Genomic DNA, 22,416 nt, shown 5'->3' on the forward strand with positions numbered 1-22,416 from the left:
AAAGACAAAAATATAAAGACCTAGATATTAAATCTCTGACACGAAATTGCTGGTAATAAGAGCAAAGCTTTCCTACAAACGGCAAAAGATAACGAGTAACGACTCTGTTTTCAAATCATCAACTCCCCTCGTTAATATTTCACTCAATATAAATGGCCTGACATCCTTAAATGAAACCTTTTCAAATGAAATGTTGGAGATAAAATATCAATAAGTGGTTCTATTTTGAAGCATCTCCCTGGTTTTTTAATGAACGGTTATAACCAGTTATTCTATTTTACTTAATAGAATAAAATATTATCGGCAAAATATGTTTAACAGCGCAACGAGACTACAGGTCCACCCAACCGTATTCTCATACTGATTCTAGGTAGCTTGCTGCTACTATAACGTATTTCGGAGATTTCTGATAGTGTGAAGCAACATAGTCAAATATTATTCAAGCTCTCTCAACAATTTACCCAAAAATGTTTGCTTAATTTTTCATTTTTTGAATAGGTATAATATTTTCAACGTTTTTCTCAATTGTGTGAACTTAGCTAAATGTTTGCACAACCGCTTAATATACTGTATTTTTATATAAATATACTTATATTTTTACACTCTGCTTTATTTACAGGCAATTTGCTTCACAAGTTTTATTTTCACGAAATAACAAACTTACTTTTACTATAGTTTTTACGGGCACTTTTTATTTCTTTTAAAAGTATTGCATACTCTTTTGGTGTAAAAAAAGTTTAGGTATTAACACCTTAACTTCTATTATCACATAATATTAGTAGATCATAATTTAAAGGTACCGACGCTTCCGTGACGTGCGACAGCGACATGCGACACTTGTTAGGCGACACTTTCATACTACTGTCTACTGTGTATAAAAATGTAAGCGGAGCATTTTTGAGGTGAGCGACTTCGACGTGCGTGCGATAGGCATATTGCTTAGAATCGCGCGACACTCATGTTGAAATCTGTAGAGCGCACTTTGACTTTGCTTAAAGTTTCAGTTAAAACGAGACAGATTTATGGCAGCGCTAGTGCAGCGCTATAACGCTGTCTCGTTTTAACAGCTATATCAAAGTGCGCTCTATAGACAAGCCTAGATGTTGTCTCAGTGAATTTTGACTTTGCTCAGACTTAAGACACTGTTTAAACGAGACAGCATTATATCGCTGGCATAAAATGTTTCGTGTTAAATGAAACTTAATCTGACCAAAGTCGAAGTATGTTCTCTAAGTCTTTAAATCTTGACTAAAGTGTGGCGTACCGCGTGGTATCGCCTTCGCGCGTCGCAGTAGCTAGTTCACTTTGGTAGCGTACCAAAAAGTCTACCTTAAGGGTGCGTTCAAATTTGCCACAAAGTGGCTACACGTAGCCACTTTGCGGCAAATTTGAACGCACGCTTGAGCGCGGCTACAGCGCTGCGGCTGCGCTGCTTTGTAAATCCATATAACTTTGATTAATGAACTGGTGTGCGGCCGCAGCGAGGGTGTAGCGCTGCAGTCACGCGTTTTTATTTATATGGATTAACAAAGCAGCGCGACCGAAGCTGCTTCCGCACGGCACTTTGCGACGAATTTGAAGGTGCCCTAATAATTCCAAAATTGAAATAATGTCTTTCTATCATCGAAAGGCTTTTTGATTCGTAACAATAAAAGAATTAAATAGATTTTGAACGGAGAACTTAGAAGCTGCCTTGTAGACTGAAACAATTGGAATCGGGCTCGGCAGCTTGCGGGAACAAAGGATCGTTCGAATTCAACCTTTTGTGATCTCGGCCCAGACGCCCGTACAATATGCTTAAAGATTGTTTATTGAAATAAGCGGGATTCTAAAGGAATAATCGAAATGGATTTAATATCTGTTGAAAGTTTTCACAGCTAGACTTTACTTGTTCCTTTATATGACTATTTCTATCATTTCTATTATGGTTGGACGATATGCCCTGTCAACCTCTTTATTAAAACGGGTTTGCGGGGCTTATAGCTAAAGGGGCTGATAGCCTAGTGGTTAAGACGTCAGCCAATTGTTTGGGAGGTCTGGAGTTCCTGGACACCTCTAACTTATCGGAATCACCTACGCTATTTTGTATGCTCTGCAATGGAAGAACATCCCGGATTCAATTCCTGCTTCAGTCAATTTTGAAAATTAAAAGAGAATAGAAACCTATCTAAGTCGCAATACTGCGCGTCCTAGCGGCCATGTTTATGCGCCTTTGTATAATAACAGAGCTTTTCACAAAATAGCATTTAAAGCTGCCTTCATGTTTTACATACACTTAAATGCTCATGGTGATGCTTAAGGAAAAGCGTCAGGAAACAAGTTATACGTGCTCCAAGATTGAGTTGATTTACGAGTTTCTGTGTGACAGATGTGTTCCGCAATATTTCGTTACTTCCACTTACTTCCTGAGCAATCATTCCTCTCCTATTTAAAAAAACCGGTCAAGTGCAAGTCGGACTCGCACACAAAGAGTTCCGTACCAACTTACAAGAAATAGCACTTTTTTTCTGTGATATTACCGCAATTTTCGGATTTTTCCCTTTATACTTGTGCTATAAAACCTGCTACACATGTACTTTAAAACATTGCTACCTGCCAAATTTCATGATTCTAGGTCACCGGAAAGTAGCCAGTAGGTACCCTATGGGTTTTGATTCTGCTGCTTTCACGTTGAGGACAGTCCGCGCGCGGACGCCACACGGTGAAGCATAAACTGCTGAATATAAAATGATCGTGATGTTTTGAATCCGTGCCACGCCTCGTTTGTGACACGACTAGTGCCAACCACGTGTTAGCATAAATCACCCCTTATATATCCTTGAAGATGTGACATCAAAATCTTGCGTGAAAATTGTATTATAATGTATTTCTAGGGGACGGAATGACAGCAAAACACTTAAAACGCGGCTTTGTTTTGTAGAGCGCCACAGGAAAGCATTGAATTAAAATAATATCTGCCTCAGTGCAGGAAAGTCGCTTTACGCCGCGCTGTAAGAACTTGATTTATGTCCTTCTAGAAGCGCGACAGACCTATCTCTGAAGAAATTTCATCTCAGATAAGAATTTTCATTTCATTCTTTGTGATGTGTATAAATGAGTGTTGATTACTGTAGTTTACTGTACAACACCAGCCTGTGATATAGCAGTGAGGTGTACACTAAGGCTGAATGAACTTTATAGAGATATAGCTCTGTCTCGTTTTAACTGTCTTAAGTCTAAGCAAAGTCAGAGTGCGCTCTATATATCTCACCATGAGAATCTATGTTCTACATTCCTTCTCTATTATATTATATTTATTGAAAGAATAGGCCTTTGTTCGGGGTTATTTATAAGTTTCTACTTATCTTCACTAACTAAACTTTGTTAAATCAGGCAATAGCCTAACGAATATTTAATGAACTCTTAGGCAGATAGGTACATAATAAAACACCTCCTCCGAGCTCAAAGAAAGATAAAAGGTTGCGTAGTTATTTTTTCACGGCTCGGAAAGGTCCGAAGGTGGGTGGCGGATTTCACAGGTCATTAGATGGAAGAGGGTAAACAAAACTGGGCCAACGGTCTTGTCTATTTTTTATTTCGCATAGGCAAAGAGGTTTTTATTTTTTTAGGTTAAGGAGAGAGTTGCTATACTTACGCCCCGATACTTAAGGAAAATTTCTGTGACAGAAATATTTTTTAAATTGATGCCCTCGATTTCGTCCGCGTAGATTTAGGTTTGAAAAAATCCCGTGGGAATTTTCGGTGTTAAAAAGTAGGAACTTATCCTATATCCGTCTCCAGGATTCAAGCTATCCCTAAATGTTCTAAAGTACCCACCTATTACGCCTAATGCAAATCAGTAGCATGGCCGTGCCCAATGCCCATGCACGTCGTAAAACAAATCATGGCTAAATACACCCTAAAAAATCAATAGACGTAAATGCTAAGTCCTACAACACCCTACTCTATTAAATAAGTACCCAAACTATTTCCGAATGATTAGAACCATGACATAATACGTGCAGCACGCAATCACAAAGCTTAATAGAATGCCATGAACTCAATTAACGAATATCGAAATATTTATGGAATTGGTCGCGATTTCAAAACTTTCCAGCTCATTTGATGGGAAGTTTACGTTCCGTGTGCTGAGAGCGTATGCAAAACATTGATTATTTACAGTGACATTTTACATAGAAGTTCTCTTCTATCCCTGAGGTAATGAGTAAACCGATTAAGTCTAAACTAAACTTTACTTTCACAGGCAGATACAGCTAAACTGGTATTGGTCCCCTAAGCCCCCTTGGTCCGTGGGTCCGTGAAGTTTTGCCCAGCTTGCCACCCTATTGTTTTAGACACTGTGGTTCTGTGTGTAGAATTCGGACGTGTCTGACAGTATGTGAGGTCTAGAACAAAATGTATTAGAAAGCGGCTGTTTAAATGAGTCTCGAGTGGTGCTAGGCGCCCTCTACACTACCATGCGCCCATGTGCATCGCACACCCCTCACCATAGGTAAAGCCGCCTCTGACTGCAACCTTGAACTTAACCCGTATTTCCGCGGGCAAAGCCAAGGGCAAAATATTAGTTCCACATAAAATCTCCTCATTCCTCGTTTCCTCGTACACGATTATATGTATGACATCACTATGTGCCATAAAAATGCCATTTAATATACATACTACGCTCTAATTTCTTATTAGCAAATATTTTAAGCAGCGCTATGCGCTATTAAACGCCACTCAGAAATTCGATAGTATAACATATTATTTACTGGCAAATATTTGCATTGCAAAATTGTTACTATATTATTATAACCACCGACAGATTATTATCGAGCTTGTTATGGAAAAACATCGTAAGCGACTGGAGGAAAAACTGAGTAGTTGAAACCTTCTAATTACTACGAGTACGTATAATACCTACATAAATGTGCCTAGTATTTACTGAAAAAAGTTACTGGGTGATGGGCATAAAATCTCTTTCATAATTTGCCTTTGAGAATATCAAAGGATTTTGTGCGTTCAATGTGGCAACATTTCATTCCGAAACTTTGGAGTGGATGCAGTTTTTCACACTCCAGGGTTGACGCACTCGATTTGAAATGAAATTTTCAGTAAAACGAAGCTTTTTAATAAAAACACTACTGCCAGAAAATAAGATTGTAGTTTTCAGGGTGTATGCATGTGAGCTTCTTTTTCTATTCCACTAGAACTTCTAAATGCCTACACAAATTCGGATATATGTATGGGCTATCCAGAGGCGGATTAAATTGCAGCGGAGTGCATTATCTTCAGCGATAAAAATGGTACAGATTCGGACACTTATTCGGTTACCTTCGGAATCTTGTCCAACCTTGAACTTATGCAATGGGATATATCGGTCTACATATTTGGCGTCTTGTTAAAAGGCCTGTGATTTTCTACCAGCGCAGTGGGCGATTTATCAATGACTAGCTTATGCTTGCGACTCCGCCCGCGTGGACTACACAAATTTCAAACCCCTATTTCACCCCCTTAGGGGTTGAATTTTCAAAAGTCCTTTCTTAGCGGATACCTACGTCACAATAGCTATCTGCATGCCAAATTTCAGCCCAATCCGTCCAGTAGTTTGAGCTGTGCGTTGATAGATCAGTCAGTCAGTCAGTCAGTCTGTCACCTTTTCCTTTTATATATTTAGATTAGAGCATACGTAATAACCAGAAGAGGGAGCTCACCCAAAAGTCGATGTCACGTATCACTGTTACATTTCCTCGCAATCGAAGTGAAAAGTAGAGTGTATATTATAAGGCATGATTTATGTCAACACATGACGTGCCTCGTACGTGGCGTGTCCGTGCACGGACGCCACACAGTGAAGCATGAACTGCTTTATATATAAAACTAGCTTGTTCACTCTGGTATGTCCTTGTGGTAGCGTAAAATCTGTCTTTATGGTAGCGTAAAATTATACTGTTTATTTTTATGATTCTAGGTTCGTACTGTAGAATTGAAATGCTTGAATTATACGAGGACTTTTTAATTCAAACAGTAAAGCTCTTTTTTGAGATCGCCTTTGAATTTAAAATGACCATCCTGTGCTTAAAAAACTCGCGCGGAGTAATTTTGCTTCAAAAGTTTTAGAATGGAAACAGATTTTCACACTTAGGTATTTCAAGTTTTTTTCACGTTAACTTGTGCAATGCAAATCGGATGATTTAAATAAAGCTGTGGATAAAAATAATGTAGGTAAGTGCTCAATCCCGGCACGCACTACCTTTTCGGAGTTATGTGCGTTTTAAGAAATTAAATATCACTCGCTTTAACGGTGCAGGATAACATCGATAGGAAATTTGCATGCCTGAGAGTTCTCCATAATGTTCTCAAAGGTGTGTGAAGTCTACCGATCCGCACTTGGCAAAACCCTATCGCCAAACCATTCTCATACTGAGATGAGGACCCGTGCTCTGTTGTAAGCTTGCGGGCTATGATGACTATTCAGCGTGGCCGAAGTCGCAGGCAAGGCCGAACTGTAGGTACCAAGATAACCAAAATAAATCCTACTAATATTATAAATGTGAAAGTGTAGATGTTTGGGTGTTTGTTACTCAATCACGCAAAAAGGGCTGAACGGATTTGGATGAAATTTGGTATGGAGATAGATTATACCCTGGATTAACACATAGGCTACTTTTTATCCCGGAAAATCAAAGAGTTCCCGCGGGATTTTAAAAATGTAAATCCACGCGGACGAAGTCGTATCTTCAGCTAATAAGTATGTATATAAAAGTTTATTTGCTTATGTTCTACAATGTGATAAAAATTCGCAATCGCAATATTGATGCAGTATCCAGCAATATCTGTCAGATGTTCGGATATCGCGGCGAAACAGGCGGCCGGGCGCGCCGGAAGTGACGTCAGCTGATATAAACAAACAGATTCAAAGTCATTGGCATGCAGTAATCATAAAGCTCGGTTATTTATATGCACATGTGTTTTACTTTACATAACGCTGCCGGTTCATAGATTAAACTACGATGTCTCAGAGCATGCGGTAATTTATTTGACACTAGATGATGCCCACGACTTCGTCCGCGTGAATTTAAGTTTTTTAAAAATCCTTTAGGAAATTTTTCGGGATAAAAAGTACCTAGCCTATCTCAATAATTTCATCAACATCAGTTAAACTGTTGGGCCGTGAAAAGCTAGCAGACAGACAAGCAGACACAGTTTCGCATTCATAATATTAAGTATGGATCATCACCATCATCAACAACCGATAGACATCCTCTGCTGGACATAAGTCTCTTGTAGGGTCAGGGACTTCCACACGCCACACTCTTGCGCCGCCTGAATCCAGCGGCTCTGTGGAATTTCGGACAAGACACGAAGAATTTCGGACGAGATTTATTTGACAAGCCAGTATTAATTTTCCTAATGCATCAACTAGTGATATTTAGTCTTTAGCTTACGAAATAACTAATTAGAACAAAGAACAGGAGTGACGGTTTTTAATTACCAATGTAAATAATTACCTATTATTTAAAAAGCTTATTTACATTGGCAATTAATTCCGAAGTTCCGCAGTTTCGAAGTACCTACAAGAAAACTTTGTTACTGTACAAATGAGTGAAAATATTTGCAAAGTTCACAAAATATTAAACGACGAAGCTATTCTCTTGTTGACAAATCGACGATCGTAAGCTTGTCTGATTCATGCATTTTGCATTTGCATAAAATTGTGGGTTTGCAGAACGGTTGCCGATTTGGCTCGCGGCGCACGGGGGGAACAATTGTGAGGCTGTGGGCAAGAATGGTTTATATGGAATCAATCCAACTTAATACATTCCATTATAATTTTTAAGTAGGTGTTTGGTGGTTTTTAGGGTCCCGTTGATACCCTTCAGGTACAGACAGAACCCTAAAAAGTTAAAAAAATGCGCCTAAAGTTTGCAGATGCTTCCAATTTTACATGAACAAGCTAAGAGTCGCGTACCTACTATAGCTAGGTACGTTTGTTAGATATTTTGTATTGGAGTTAACTCCAACCTTTTAACTTTTAAGTTATTGAGGCTAACTATAATAATTATTATGCGTGAAGTAAGAGTAGATAGATATAATCTTATATAGATTATTACTAACGATACGTTGTGGTTACGATACAAGAGGCATGTTTGATGTAGATTCTAAGACAGCCTTCTAAGATGTTGGCCTGATGCCAATATCAGAAACACGAGACGATAAACTTTAATTACTAGTATTCGTCTAGTTAGGGAATATCTGGAAAAAATAAGCTAGTATTTTTACTATCTTTTAAGACTAGTGTGTGTTTTGCAAAGGGAACTATGAAAATATTGGTAAATGATCTACTAAGTAATAATGTTTTAGGCATTGATCCCAAGCCAATAGTTAAAGTTCGCTCCGAGTTCCATTTTCCGCTTTCACAATAATTGTGGTAGTACAGTGGTAAATTCTTTTTGACGATTCAAAAGCACTTTTAAAAGTTTATTTGGATAATCCATTCTATTCTATTGATGTACCTACCGACGTTATTTCTGCGCTGTCGTAACTATGAGCTATGCTATATCACTTTTTAAGCACATAATCTACATCAGTACCCTTATTATAAATGCGAAAGTGTGTTTGTTTGTTGGTTTATTGGTTTATTGGTTTGTTTGTTTGTGGGTTTTTCCTTCAATCACGACGTAACGGTGCAACGTATTGACGTGATTTTTTGCATGGGTATAGATAAAGACCTGTAGAGTTACATAGGCTACTTTTTATTCCGGAAAATAAAAGAGTTCCCACGGGATTTTTAAAAAACCTAATTCCACGCAGATGAAGTCGCGGGCATCAGCTAGTATTATGTAAAAGGACTAACTTATGCTCGCGAATTCGTCCGCGTGGATTACACAAATTTAAAACCTTTATTTCACCTCCTTAGGGGTTGAATTTTCAAAAATCCTTTCTTAGCGGATGCCTACGTCATAATAGCTATCTGCATGCCAAATTTCAGCCCGATCCGTCCAATAGTTTAAGTTGTGCGTTGATAGATCAGTCAGTCAGTCAGTCAGTCACCTTTTCCTTTTATATATTTAAAAGTAGCATAACATTATGTTAGCATAATCCGCCAATCCTAGTGTAGCCGTCTTGACAATTTATTCAGAAGAAAGTACGATCTCTTTTTCTATGTAATTCAATTCAAACATCTGTAATGGGGTGTTATCCTTGTTTCACAGCGTGTAGAATATTATATTTATTCGTATTATGTTCATATAATATTATACAAGCTTATGCTTGCGACTTCGTCCGCGTGGACTACACCAATTTCAAACCTCTATTTCACTCCCTTAGGGGTAGAATTTTCAAAAATCCTTTCTTAGCGGATGCCTATGCCATAATAACTATCTGCATGCCAAATTTCAGCCCGATCCGTCCAGTAGTTCGAGCTGTGCGTTGATAGATCAGTCAGTCAGTCACCTTTTCCTTATATATAAATTTAGAGAGATATTTTATGTAATTAAGTAAATACCAAACAAAACCAAATCGTAATTAAGTAAATACCAAACCAAATGAAACAGTAATTAAGTAACACTAAATAGTAATTAAATTTTAATATATTAGCTTTTACAAGTTAAGTTTTATGTTTTTGATGTTCCTATCAGTAAGACATTGTGATGCACAGTTTTTCCAAGTCGTTAAACCGCTGCACATTAAAAATGTTAAAGAGCTAAACTCCGCGAATAAAATATAGAAGTTGTTATAAGTTGAAATGGCTATTAGTAATGGCAGTTTCAAGTTATAAAAATATTTGTAGTGTCCACCAGATGAGGCATGCACGGTTTAGGTACTATGATACAATTATTTATTTTTGATCGGTCTGCCTAATACCTAACTACATAATATCTTGCTTGTATAGGTACCTGCGGCATATATAATACTATCTAAGATGCTCATTTCATTCAAACATTTTCCATGTAGAATATTAGCAATATTATCTACCTACTAGCTTTTGCCCGCTACTTCGTCTGCGGTACAAATTATATTATACTAGATGATGCCTACGCGTGGATTTGAAAAAGTCGCGGTGGGAGATCTCCCTAACTTGTGCCGCATCTATTCAGTGGCTTTCAGTGGCTCGTTTAAAATCGATAGTATCCTAGTCGAGTTCCCCAACGTCATGTTTGACCGTAACTATAGTTTTTCCGTCTTAATCGCGGTCTACCACTATCGTCGTTTGTTAACGTGAATCAACCGCATACTTAGCCAGTGCGTTTTCGTCAGCATGTATTTTTACTTTATAGAATAAACATATGTAGTTAGCAGTTACAGGCGGTCTTCAGCAAAACTTGTACGCATGTGTTCTCGCCGTGACGTCAGACGATGTTCCTTGCTACGCCAATACATGGGTATGTTAGCAAGAACCCGGAGATTATGACGTCCCCAGAGATTATCATCATTAACAACCGATAGACGTCCTCTGCTGGACTTAAGTCTCTTTTAAGGTCAGGGACTCCCACACGAAATGGTCTTGCGCCGCCTGAATCCAGCGGCTCCCTGCGACTCACCTGATGTCGTCAGTTCACCTCTTTGGGACCCCAACGTCTATCGGTTATGCCCATTGCCACTCTAGCTTCTATTCTATGGATCTCCTCATGGGTATGTTAGCTAGAGCCCCAGAGATTATGATGTCGACTACTTGAAGTTGGTCGTCAATTTCGTTATAATGCTTCTTAACATGGTATTTGTTTGAAATTCCTAGTATTGTAGCAGTTAGATTGATGATTTTATTACACTGGTATGGATAACCAATTAGATACTGCATAGATATAGTTAGTATAAATTAATAATGGGATTAACGAAATTAATTATGATGTCTCCAAATATAAAATTAGCCTAATGGTTAACAGTCAGTCGTCGTATTTTTAAGAAGGTTGGCAATTTAAGATGACGATGAAGTATTGAATTGCGTAACACAGTCACAGTCCTTAAGTGGACTAAGGAATGTTATATTTTCAAGCCGAAAATATCTTCTATTGTTATAGTAACTAAAAGTATAAATGCTAAAGAGTATCTGTTCTTAGTAAGCTGTGATAGCCTAGTGGTTAGGACGCCTTCTAGTCGGAGGTCGAAGGTTCAATCCCGGGCACGCACCTCTAACTTTTCTGAGTTATGTGCGTTTTAAGAAATTAAATATCATTCGCTTTAACGGTGAAGGAAAATATCGTTAGGAAACCTGCATGCTTGAGAGTTCTCCATAATGTTCTCAAAGGTGTGTGAAGTTTACCAATCCGCACATCGCCAGCGTGGTAGACTATGGCCAAAACCCTTCTCACTCTGAGAGGAAACTCTGTAGTGAGCCGGCGATGGATTGATCATGATGATCTGTACCTATGTTTGTTACTTTTCACGGTCCATCCGATTAACTGATATTGATGAAATTTGTTACTGAGATAGCATGCATTACAGAGACAGACTTATATCTCGGTACATCAAAAAGTTCCTAATGCGATTTAAAAAAATCTAAATCTACGCAGACAAAAGTTGCAGGTGTCATCTAGTGACTAATAACTCTTTGATTAAGTACCTACATAATATTGCAGTTTTCATTGAAAGTATATATTCCACGTATAGATATTCAAGTTTTACATTTACTTCCCAGTACTTTTCGATTAAAACAGCTGTCTGCACCAAGAATGTAAGCACACCTATTTTTAGGTTGGTTGTGGTGTAGGAATATTAAAATTTAAGCATATTGTGTTGATGTTGGTTTCGGAGATTTTTTAATGTGCTATCAAGCTTGAGCGTCCCAGAACTGCCATATTTCTTTTAAGTACTTAGGTACATTATTTTTTTCATATTCTTGACTAACACGCTTCTATCAAACTGCATCGTTACCAAAAGTTTTGGAATACTAGCTTATTCCCACGACTTCGTCCGCGTGGACTACACAAACTTAAACCCCTATTTTACCCCGTTGGGGGTTGAATTTTCAAAAATCCTTTCTTAGTGGATGTCTACATACTAATAGCTATCTGCATGTCAAATTTCAGCCCGATCCGTCCAGTAGTTTGAGCTGTGCGTTGAGTGACTGACTGATTGACTGACTGACTAATGACTGACTGACTGATCTATTAACGCACAGCTCAGACTACTGGACGGATCGGGCTGAAAGGCATGCAGATAGCTATGACGTAGGCATCCGCTAAGAAAGGATTTTTGAAAATTCAACCTCTATGGGGGTAAAATACGGTATGAGTAAATATTTGTGTAGTCGACGCGGACGAATAAGCTAATTCATCTTGCCTAATTATTATTTTTTTGAAAAATATGTCAAAATTAACTTAACCGCTGTAACCTTACGTCTTGCACCACATGAAATATGCTTTCATTGTACACATGTTGTTAGAATGAAACTAACCAGATTCGTTTTTCATAATTTATACGCCCGTTGGCTTTCATAGTTATCTACGGTTCGCGATTTTGTTCGATGTTTCTGTTACATTTTTGTTTGAACTAGTTCATAGCGTCTCGTATGAACTTGACTATTCTGTTTATAACGTACTTTATACGTTACTAGATGATGCCCGTGACTTTACCCGCGTGGATTTAGGTTTTTTATAATCCCGTGAGAAGTCTATGATTTTCCGGGATAAGCAATAGCCAATATTAATCTCCGGGATGCAAGCTATCTTTGTATCAAACTTCATAAAAATGCATACGCCTTTAAGGATCCTGTGGAAAGTTTTAGATTTTCCGGCATAAAAAGTAGTCTATTCCGTCCCCGGGATGTAGGCACCTAAGGTAAATCTGTACTGAATTTCGTCAAAATCAGTTAAATGGATGGACTGTGAAAAACAAGCAGACAGACAGACACACTTTTGTATTTATTTATAATATTAGTATGGGTGTCCCGAGGATGATCTCAAAATCATTTTATCTGCAGGCATGTAATTTTATACCTATATCTCAGTTCTTTGATATCATCTTCATAACTAAATATAACAGAAAACACCTACCATTGTTCTACAGAATTACATGAAAACAGAACCAAGGTATCTTCAAAGAAACAAACCATAACGGCCTTGCATACATCCGTCTAAATCCGCCACAACAAAGTCTCGAAAACCCGTCGCTAACAAGATATTCTAAGTAAAGACGGTCGGTAGATCCCCAATGGTCGGGCACATCCGCTCAAATCCACGTCAGTAAACCCTTACACGCAATTGCTCAGCCAAACAACAGTAGGTACGCGTTCAGTACGAGTTTTCGCATCTCGACAGCTGTTTTTTTTTAATTCAGATACAAGTTAGCCCTCGACTGCAATCTCACCTGATGGTAAGTGACGATGCAGTCTATATGGCAGTTTTTAGGGTTCCGTACCTCAAAAGGAAAAACGGATCCCTTATAGGATCACTTTGTTGTCTGTCTGTCTGTCAAGAAACCTACAGGGTACTTCCCGTTGACCTAGAATCATGAAATTTGGCAGGTAGGTAGATCTTATAGCTGACATTTGAGGAAAAATCTGAAAACCGTGAATTTAGGGTTAGATCACACAAAAAAAAATTAAATTGTGGTCATGAACTAATAATTAGTATTTTCAATTATTTTCGAAGTGAGTGCCTATATCAAGTGGGGTATCATATGAAAGGTCTTCACCTGTACATTCTAAAACAGATTTTTATTTATTTTTATGCACCATAGTTTTTGAATTATCGTGCAAAATGTCGAAAAAATACGACTGTATAGTACAGAACCCTCATTGCGCGAGCCTGACTCGCACTTAGCCGGTTTTTTATTAAACCCATACACCTTTGGTTTCTACGCGGCATCGTGACGGAATTTAATCGCTTGGCGGCACGGCTTTGCCGGTAGGGTGGTAACTAGCCACGGCCGAGGCCTCCCACCAGACCAGACTAGAAATTTAGAAATTATAAAATTCCAAATCCCTGCCAGGAATCGAACCCGGGATCTCCCACTAATAAGACCACAGCGCTTACCACTGCGCCAGGGATTTTGGGAATTGTAACACCATATAGTAGCGATAGCTCCACACGTTGGCCCAATGCTGGCCCCAACGTGTAGGTCAGGAAATTAGCGTTAGGCGAACAGTGTTGGGGCCAACGTATGGACTATGGAGCCGGCGTAAAATATACCTCAGTACAAATCTCTTGAAGCTGTTTCCGTAACGCAGAGGTGATCAGTTATGGTATTAATATATGGGGCTTTTAACAATGTCCAAACCCAGTGTATTTTTAACACTATCAGATCAGTACGACAAAATACATTATTTCTCGAGGAGTTTGCAACGCTTTGTCGATAAAAAAGCCAAGGAGATAGCTGCGAGAAAGCGTTGTCGCATTCCAAGCGTAAACAGTTTTACGCTTGGAATACTGCCATGCTTCCTACCAAACCGGTGAGGAGAACACATCATGATATAATACAAACATTGTTAAAAGCCTAAATAACTTAGAAGTTAAACCCGCTAATTAGTAATTAGTTAAAACCAAATTAAGGGCTACGAGGTAGACAGCCAAAACGGAATAACTAATGAGTTCAGCATAAACTTCGAAGGTTGCGTTGTTTTTATACTCGTGAAAGAAAAATAATGAAGTGTCCAAAACTTTGTTTGATCATCTGTCGTGTCTCCCAAAGCCATCTCCTATTTATATTTACCATCAAAGGGAGGCAATTTGATTAGATAAAGTTTTACGGAAGTATTCAAAACCATTGAGTTATTTACACTATGGAGTTGCAGATTAAGCGTCAAAAATAAAATATTCATAAAATAAAATTTAAACAAAAATATTTATTTCAAGTACAGTATGTATATTATGATGAGTCAAGACTACCACCAGTTAGGAAAGCAGACTCTACGGAGAAAAGCCTTGAGAAAAGCCAACAAGAAACTCAGTAGTTACTCTTTTCTAAAATAATTGACATTACCTATTATATCTCTTGTTGTTCCTCTTTTGTTGTATTACCATATTATCATGCATTTACATTATATGCGCCGTTTCGTCCAGCGAAACCGGATACGAGTGCGAATGTGTGAAATATGCACCTAGGACTTAGGTCCCAACGCACCTGAGCGCGGGAAATTTATGTAGTTTATATGAGTTTGTATGGAGCAAGGCGCTGCAGTCGCCGCTTCGCGTAGCGTCGTCCACCACAACGCAAATGCGTTTGGACCTTAAGAGTTGCTTCATAGTAATATTATTGAGACGAGAGATAAAGTAGGCATATCACCAATATACTGAATGTCAAATATCACGATTATTTGCCATTCACTGTCAGGTTAAGGCTGTTTTGTACGACAATATCATGTCTTAGGTAATATGGCACCTCTCTGTCCACGACACAGTTCAGGAAGTCGGATGAAGCAATAAATTATGTGAAGGATGAGAACTTGACCAATCTGCTTGTTTACCACAAAAACTATTCCTTTGGAGACGGAAAAAATATACATCGTGGGAAGATCGTTATCCGTAAGCGTTTATTCCGGAAAATATGGGAGATACTTGTACGCAAACAACATGTCCTCCTCCATCCCTCCCACACACTAGGTGGACAGACGACATCAACGAGTCGCATGGGAGCCGCTGGATTCAGGCGGTGCAAGAACGTGTGTTGAAGTCTCCACAACAGTGGATGTTTATTGGTTGAATCATAATGATACACCCCTAGAAACTCTCATATTATACTAATGCAGCATAATAATATGTATGTCAGAATAAAGTACCTTGCAATAGAAAATAACGTCATCACCTTTTTGATATTTTCACAAAAGGTGCGATAAAAGCAGCCTTCGCTACATCAAGTCAGATGACGGCTTTGCGATGCGTGAACTACGTATGAGGTGTCAGAATATAAACTTGTTGTTGCGTCGTATTTTTACCTCTATTTTATGGCTAAGTATAACATTTTTGAAAGAAAGAAAATTATTACAGGGGCGCTGTTTTTTTGTGGATGAAGGTTTTTACTCAATATCAGTCTCTATTTTATAATAAGGATCTAGATTATTAAGTGATTTAAGCTTCTTTTGAGCTTTCTGTGCCCTAAAAATTTTGAAGAAATTTTTGGAATTATCAACTGGTGGTTGTGGTGACTCTTTGACGAAGGGCTTTAAAAGGTCTACACATTATACATACTACATACTTAAAATAGTTCTTATGCTGTAATTCTATAATCTATTTAAAAAGGATATGGATTCGTGATGAGCTTGAGGCACCAACTCCTGGGACGCGTATCTTGCGTCAAGTACCTGAGGGCCACCGGAGTAAACCCAGGGAACGGCAGGCCCTGGCCCCCCGAGCTCTCCGTGCTCAACCCACCCTCGGAGTCCGATCCCCCCCCATCTGACTCTGAGCAACCCCCACTCGAGTCCCCCTCCTCACGATACCCGTAGTAAGGCATCTCCCTTTCTCCCGACATCCACTTAACTTATAAGCTCATTTTATCACTTAACACTACACTACTATTTCACCATCTTCGGAAGTTCTTCAACTATACAGATAAGTGTCACTTTGGATCGGCAAAGAGTGCGTAGACTGTTCGGTCAGCGGTCTGGAAGCAGACTCCATGGTTGTGGAATGTGTGAAAGTATTGAATCTGTAACAAAAGAAAATCGTGTTAGATTTTTAAAAAAAAAATTGATTTCGGTTCAGACAGAAAGAATATCCACTGTTGTGAAGCTTAAAGTTTGCCGGTACGTAATACCTGTACAAGTATCACTCTCAAACTCAAATCTATAATATCTAAAATAATGTACCTATAGAAAGAGATAGCGGGTTTGTAGAGCATTGTTGTCGTTGAGACCGAAAAAAGGTTACATAGATATGAGTGACTCTACAAAGCCGAAATCTCATTCCAAAGGTCGATGTATATTATTTTCTGCCGCGTACGGCGTACTGTATTCAGATTGGGTATTATTGTATACAATTTCTGATTTTCGATAGCTAAATTCTCAATACAATGATGTAGTGATGATAATTTATTACGTAAACTTAAAACAAAAGCAACGAGGGTTCCAAACGCGCCCAAGTCATAGTTTTAAATGCAGTTTTAATGACAACACTTTAGTCTTATGACCTTGACCTCATGCTGCAAGTTGCAACCAGGAAGGCCAACACGTTAAAAGCTTAAACAAAGAAAATAAAACGTTTCTAAAATGAATTTTACTCCATTGAATTACTCTTTGATTTATAATACTCTTAGATAGAGGTATATTAAAAAAAACTGGTCAAGAGCGTTTAGAACACGCACAATATAGGTAGAGTTTTGTAGCTTTGCTAGTCTGTTGATAAACTTTTTTGGCGGTGACTTTTTGTTGGACGGTAGCTACTAAAAAAAATTTACTTGCCTAACTACCGGTTTTTTTTTTTCCTTATTTTAATATTCCTCTGTACCTACGGAAAATGGTTTCTATAACTGTGGTTTTCAACTTTAAAGCTTACAAAGTTTATTTAAAAAAAAAGGTTTTTTTAAAAATTCATTATAGGTATACGCTTGATCACAATCACACCTGATGGGAAGTGATGATGTGGCTTAAGATGGGACGCGTTTACCTAGAAGATGCCTATTCACTCTTGTTTTAAAGATACCCGGGTTGTAATTGGTAGGAAACAGATTATTGTAGGTTGTGACACACAGACTGATTGGATGAAATCATAAGGTGCATTGTTTTCTTACATAGCCCTAAAAAACTAAGAACTATACTAATAAGCTTCTGATGCAAAGGAAGCTGTAAAATGTTTATGGAATTACGTTTGTGGCACTTAAACTCGAGTAGCGACACGTAATGGGTCTCTTTGAAGAACGGGATTGATTGTTCAATAATATTTATTCGGAATATTCGAACAAATATTATTGTAATGACTTTTGAGTTCAATACATGATAATAATATTTTGAATTTATGTTCTCCTGGGTATAGTCTATTTAAAATTCCTTTGTTATTCGAATTTACGATACGTTTCGCTGAAACTAATATTGCGTTCTGATTTTTTGTTAATTTTCTTAGCAGCAACTACCTACGTTCCGGACCGGTAGTAAATCTAATAAAGACTAATTACGATTCAGTAATTCAATTTCTTTTTATTTTACCGTACCTTATGTCCGTAGTGTCTGTCAAGAAAACCTATAGGGTACTTCCCATTGACCTAGAATCACGAAATTTGGTAGATAGGTAGGTCTTATAGCAATATACAAGTAAAGAAATAAATCCGAAAACCGTGAATTTGTGGTTACATAAAAAAAAAAATGTGTTCATGAAAATTTGATTTGATAAATTTATTTTAAATTATCAAATCGCATAATATACATAGATGGGTCTGTTGTCATTATCTTGCAGTGTCGCACATAAAAATGTTAAAATATCTTGTACGATATAGTACAGAACGCTTCGTATGCGAGTCCGACTGGTACTTTGGTAAAAAATATAGTAAAAAGCAAATAATGTCATTTCTCGTTCAAAGAGCTACATTGTAATAATATGGGCCTTTGAAAGTAGTTTCGATAACTGCAAAGTGTCGCTAAAAGGCATTAAACAGTCGCTTAAGTACTGAGTTAACATACATAATATCACCAATTTCGTCACTGGCAGTAAGCGAGACCGTGGCCGAATGGTCAAGGCATCGGGCGCGAACCCAGAAGATGCAGGTTCGATTCCTGCCGGTCACGCAATTTCTGATATGTATTTAAAATTATTTAGTAATTTCCTTGAAGTGTAGGTAAACACTAAAAAACATAAATCACAGATGAAGTCGCAGGCATCATATAATTCTGTTATAAAATTAATGCGTAGGTAAGTTGGCGCCAAATTTTAATGTAGCTAACATCAAATTTTGGCGCCAGTTTGACGATACCTACTTTTATAATTATGATATTTTTAATATTTGTTTATTAATTTACTTTTATAAATATGATCAATGATTATAAATCTGTTTTAATAACACGTTTCATAGTATAAAAGCCGTATAAAATTATTTTTACGACTGATATTAAAATATTGGAATATTTTATATTTTCGTTATCGCAAATCCAGATATCATATAAAATTGAATAGGTGTATAAGTCCCGCAAATTGCAAATACGCGTGGCGGTTACATTTTTAGTGACACAGCACTAGACTGAAGTTTCGAGCTGATGGTATATTTATGTTTCGGCTGACGACAAAATGCCGTCATTTCGATGTTAATGAGACATGGTTCCAGCATAATAGCAATTTGCGGGACTTAAGGTTAGTTTTTTTTTAAAGAATATTATAGCCATGTTAAATGACTAATATTCCCTTTTCCTCTCCAACTAATCGTCAGGCTTGTGCTAGGAGTAGGTACGACAATTATAGTGCAACGGGCGGGGTTTGAACCGTCGACCTTTCGGTTTTCAGTGCACTCCTTTACCGGTTGAGCTATTGAGGCTCTAGCTAGGCAAAGATATAAATATATTATCTCTGGTTTCGGTGAGATGAAAGATATCTACAAGTATCTTCATACATAAGTGAGATAGGATGAGGCGAGGAGCACCCTTCCGCAATCCGTGTTTCCTGTTTGTTACAATCTTGTTATCTTTAGATTCAAGACCCTGTTCACATCATTCGCATAATATAGACTGTGATACATTGTTTAAAGGTTATGTATACCTGAGTATACTTAAAAAAACCGGCCAAGTGCGAGTCAGGCTCGCACAATGAGGGTTGCGTACTACAGTCGTATTTTTTCGACATTTTGCACGATAATTCAAAAACTATGATGCATAAAAATAAATAAAAATCTGTTTCAGAATGCACAGGTGAAGACCTTTCATATGATACCCCAATTGGTATAGTAATCTTACTTTGAAAGTTGAAAATAGCAAACAAAGTGATCCTATAAGGGTTCCGTTTTTTCTTTTGAGGTACGGAACCCTAAAAATGGCTTCAGCTTATCAATAAATCAATCTAAAAAACAATGCCTGAATCAATGGGCACTGTACGAATTGGTATTTTATTACATTATGCCTACTCAAGCAATTTCGTCCAAAACCACCTAAAATCACGAATTTAATATGAAACCTATTATTTTTCGCATCGAATCTAAAGTAAAAATACATGAAGGTCTACCACGTTATTTTATGTTTGTCAATTTTGCTACGGATGCCATGTTTTTCCCATCGGTTCTTTTTAGCATATGTTTGAATACAACCTATGTTATTTTATGCTCATCCAATTTCGTTTCCGAACCCGAAATACGGGAAAAACGGCATGAAAAGTCTGATATGGCTGTAATATTTTTCGCATCAGTTCTGAAGGCAGCATTAAACATGGAGATATGACATCCTGGGGCTCAATAAAATCCGGTCGTTACTTGAAGTCCCCGTTTATCTTGTTATGTTTTATGCATAATCTCATTGCACAATTTTCGGTGAGTGCTTAGAGACAGACGCTGTGACTAAGGCTGAAATCTATAGAGCGCACTTTGACTTTGCTGAGACTTAAGATTGAGTTAAAACGAGACAGATTTATGCGATGTCTCGTTTCAACTCTGTCTTAAGTCTAAGCTAAGACAGAGTGCGCTCTATAGATCTTACCCTAAGAGTAAAGGCACTTGTCCCACCACCGATGAGGAAGCAACTAACTATCGACGATTTTCTTGCTCAAGAAACGAACAATCAGTGTATGATTCCGTGTCAATGAAAGAGTCAAATCCATACTAATATTATAAATGCGAAAGTGTGTCTGTCTGTTTCCGGGCTAACAGTTTAACCAATTTTGATGAAATTTGGTAAAGAGCTAGCTAAGCTAGCTTGCTTTTTGTCCCGAAACATTAAACAGTTCCCATGGGATTTAAAATAACATAAATTCACGCGGACGGAGTCAGGGGCATCATCTAGTATATTAAGAAACTAGCTTAAGTTCGCGACTTCGCGTGGACTAGTACAAATGTCAAACCCCTGTACACTCGCTTCTCGTTACTCGCCAACTCGTTTCTAGTTTTTAGCTCAACTTGTTTTTCGCTAATCCCCGCGGTCGGGCTAGTGCCTAGAACTAAGCATGCAAAGCAATCTGTGTCTGACCCCTGACCTGTTTTAATTTCAGATCCCGAAAAGTGCAAAATGATTTTTTTGCTTTGCGCAAAAATCTGAACTGCTTAAAATGAAGCGGTTAAATGTTTGGAAAGGAAGAATTTTAACGAGATGCTGACAAAAAAACTTTATACTGTGCAGTGCGAAAACTGAAAGCAGGTCCCGAGTTCAATCCTCGATTTTATAAGGTCACGGTGCGGAGAGGGAGTCCAAAGTGAATTAGTATTTTGGTAAAATGCCAGTTTGTAAGGGAAGTTCTCTTTGTTTCTTTACAAAATGTAGTTTGGTTCTCATTTTAATTCTGACCAATCAAACTCAATGAAATTCATATTATGTAAAGCGTTAAGATTATAGGTAGGTAAGTCCAAAGCTAACAAACTTAAACAACCCATTTTGCTTTTACTGACGGTCAAAATTTAACTATACCCGAAAAGTAAGAAAAGTAACTTTAATCAACTGTCATGCCAATCTAAGTTTCGTATATTGTTTTTAGGTGAAGTATCTAGGTATGAGGTTAGCCTAAGTTTAGTTATGTAGGAAATTATGCACATTTAAGTTACCTAATTAGGTATTGTTATTGATAAAGCCAGCTTGCCAAAAAACTGGCCTACCAGTTTGGTAAGAAATATATTGTAAATAATTCGTAAATAATAGTTAGGCATCAAATAAAAATTAAAAAAACCGGCCAAGTGCGAGTCAGACTTGCGCACTGAGGGTTCTGTACTCGGTTTTTTTCGACATTGTGCACGAAAATCAAAAACTATAATGCATAAAAATGAAAAATATGTAAAATCCCGTTTTAGAATATACAATACAGGTACAGCCCTTTCATAATATGATACCCCACTTGGTATACTTATCTCATGAAAATTGAAAATACTAATGAATTTTTCGTGAAAACATATTTTTTATTGTGATGTAACCACAAATTCACGCTTTTCGAATTTTTTCCTTTACTTGTGCTTTAAGACCAAAATTTCATGATTCTAGGTCAACGGGAAGTACCGTATAGGTTTTTTTGACAGTAACGACAGACGGAGAGACGGACAGACGGACGGACAGACGGACATACAGAAAGACAGATAACGAAGTGGTCCTATAAGGGTTCGTTTTTTCCTTTTAAGGTACGGAACCCTAAAAATGCAACTGGACTATTGAATGACATGTACTGTCGCAACTCAGCCACAACACTCATGTTAAAGCTTTAAAAAAACATCACGAAGAACAAAATAAACAGAACTCAGTACATAAAGAGCATATTTTATCGCGTTTTAGTACCTATGCGAATTCTACCTTTTATGCTTCCTACGCCGACAAATACGACAGTCACCTGAAATACCGTGCGATATAACGGCCGTGTTTGACATCGCTTCGGAGTAATATCGACGCCAAGTGGAAAT

The 22,416-nt window shown here is 37.8% G+C and overlaps 1 protein-coding gene and 1 long non-coding RNA gene across 7 annotated transcripts in view; both read right to left on the bottom strand.

The window, feature by feature from the left end:
• Window positions 1-16,296, bottom strand: part of Ca-alpha1T (Ca[2+]-channel protein alpha[[1]] subunit T) — a 63,377-nt gene extending 47,081 nt beyond the window's left edge. For all 6 annotated transcript variants that reach the window (XM_069502504.1, XM_069502506.1, XM_069502502.1 and 3 more), the window contains exon 1: window positions 16,161-16,296. The gene's annotated coding sequence lies outside the window, so the exon portion shown is untranslated. The remainder of the gene's footprint in view (window positions 1-16,160) is intronic.
• A 37-nt stretch (window positions 16,297-16,333) lies between these two features.
• Window positions 16,334-22,416, bottom strand: part of LOC138403167 (uncharacterized) — an 85,795-nt gene continuing 79,712 nt past the window's right edge. Inside the window, exon 3 of the long non-coding RNA XR_011237465.1 lies at window positions 16,334-16,566. This is a non-coding gene — a long non-coding RNA (uncharacterized lncRNA). The remainder of the gene's footprint in view (window positions 16,567-22,416) is intronic.

Source organism: Maniola hyperantus, chromosome 13, assembly GCF_902806685.2.
Source record: "Maniola hyperantus chromosome 13, iAphHyp1.2, whole genome shotgun sequence".
In the NCBI taxonomy this organism is placed as follows: Eukaryota; Metazoa; Arthropoda; class Insecta; order Lepidoptera; family Nymphalidae; genus Maniola; species Maniola hyperantus.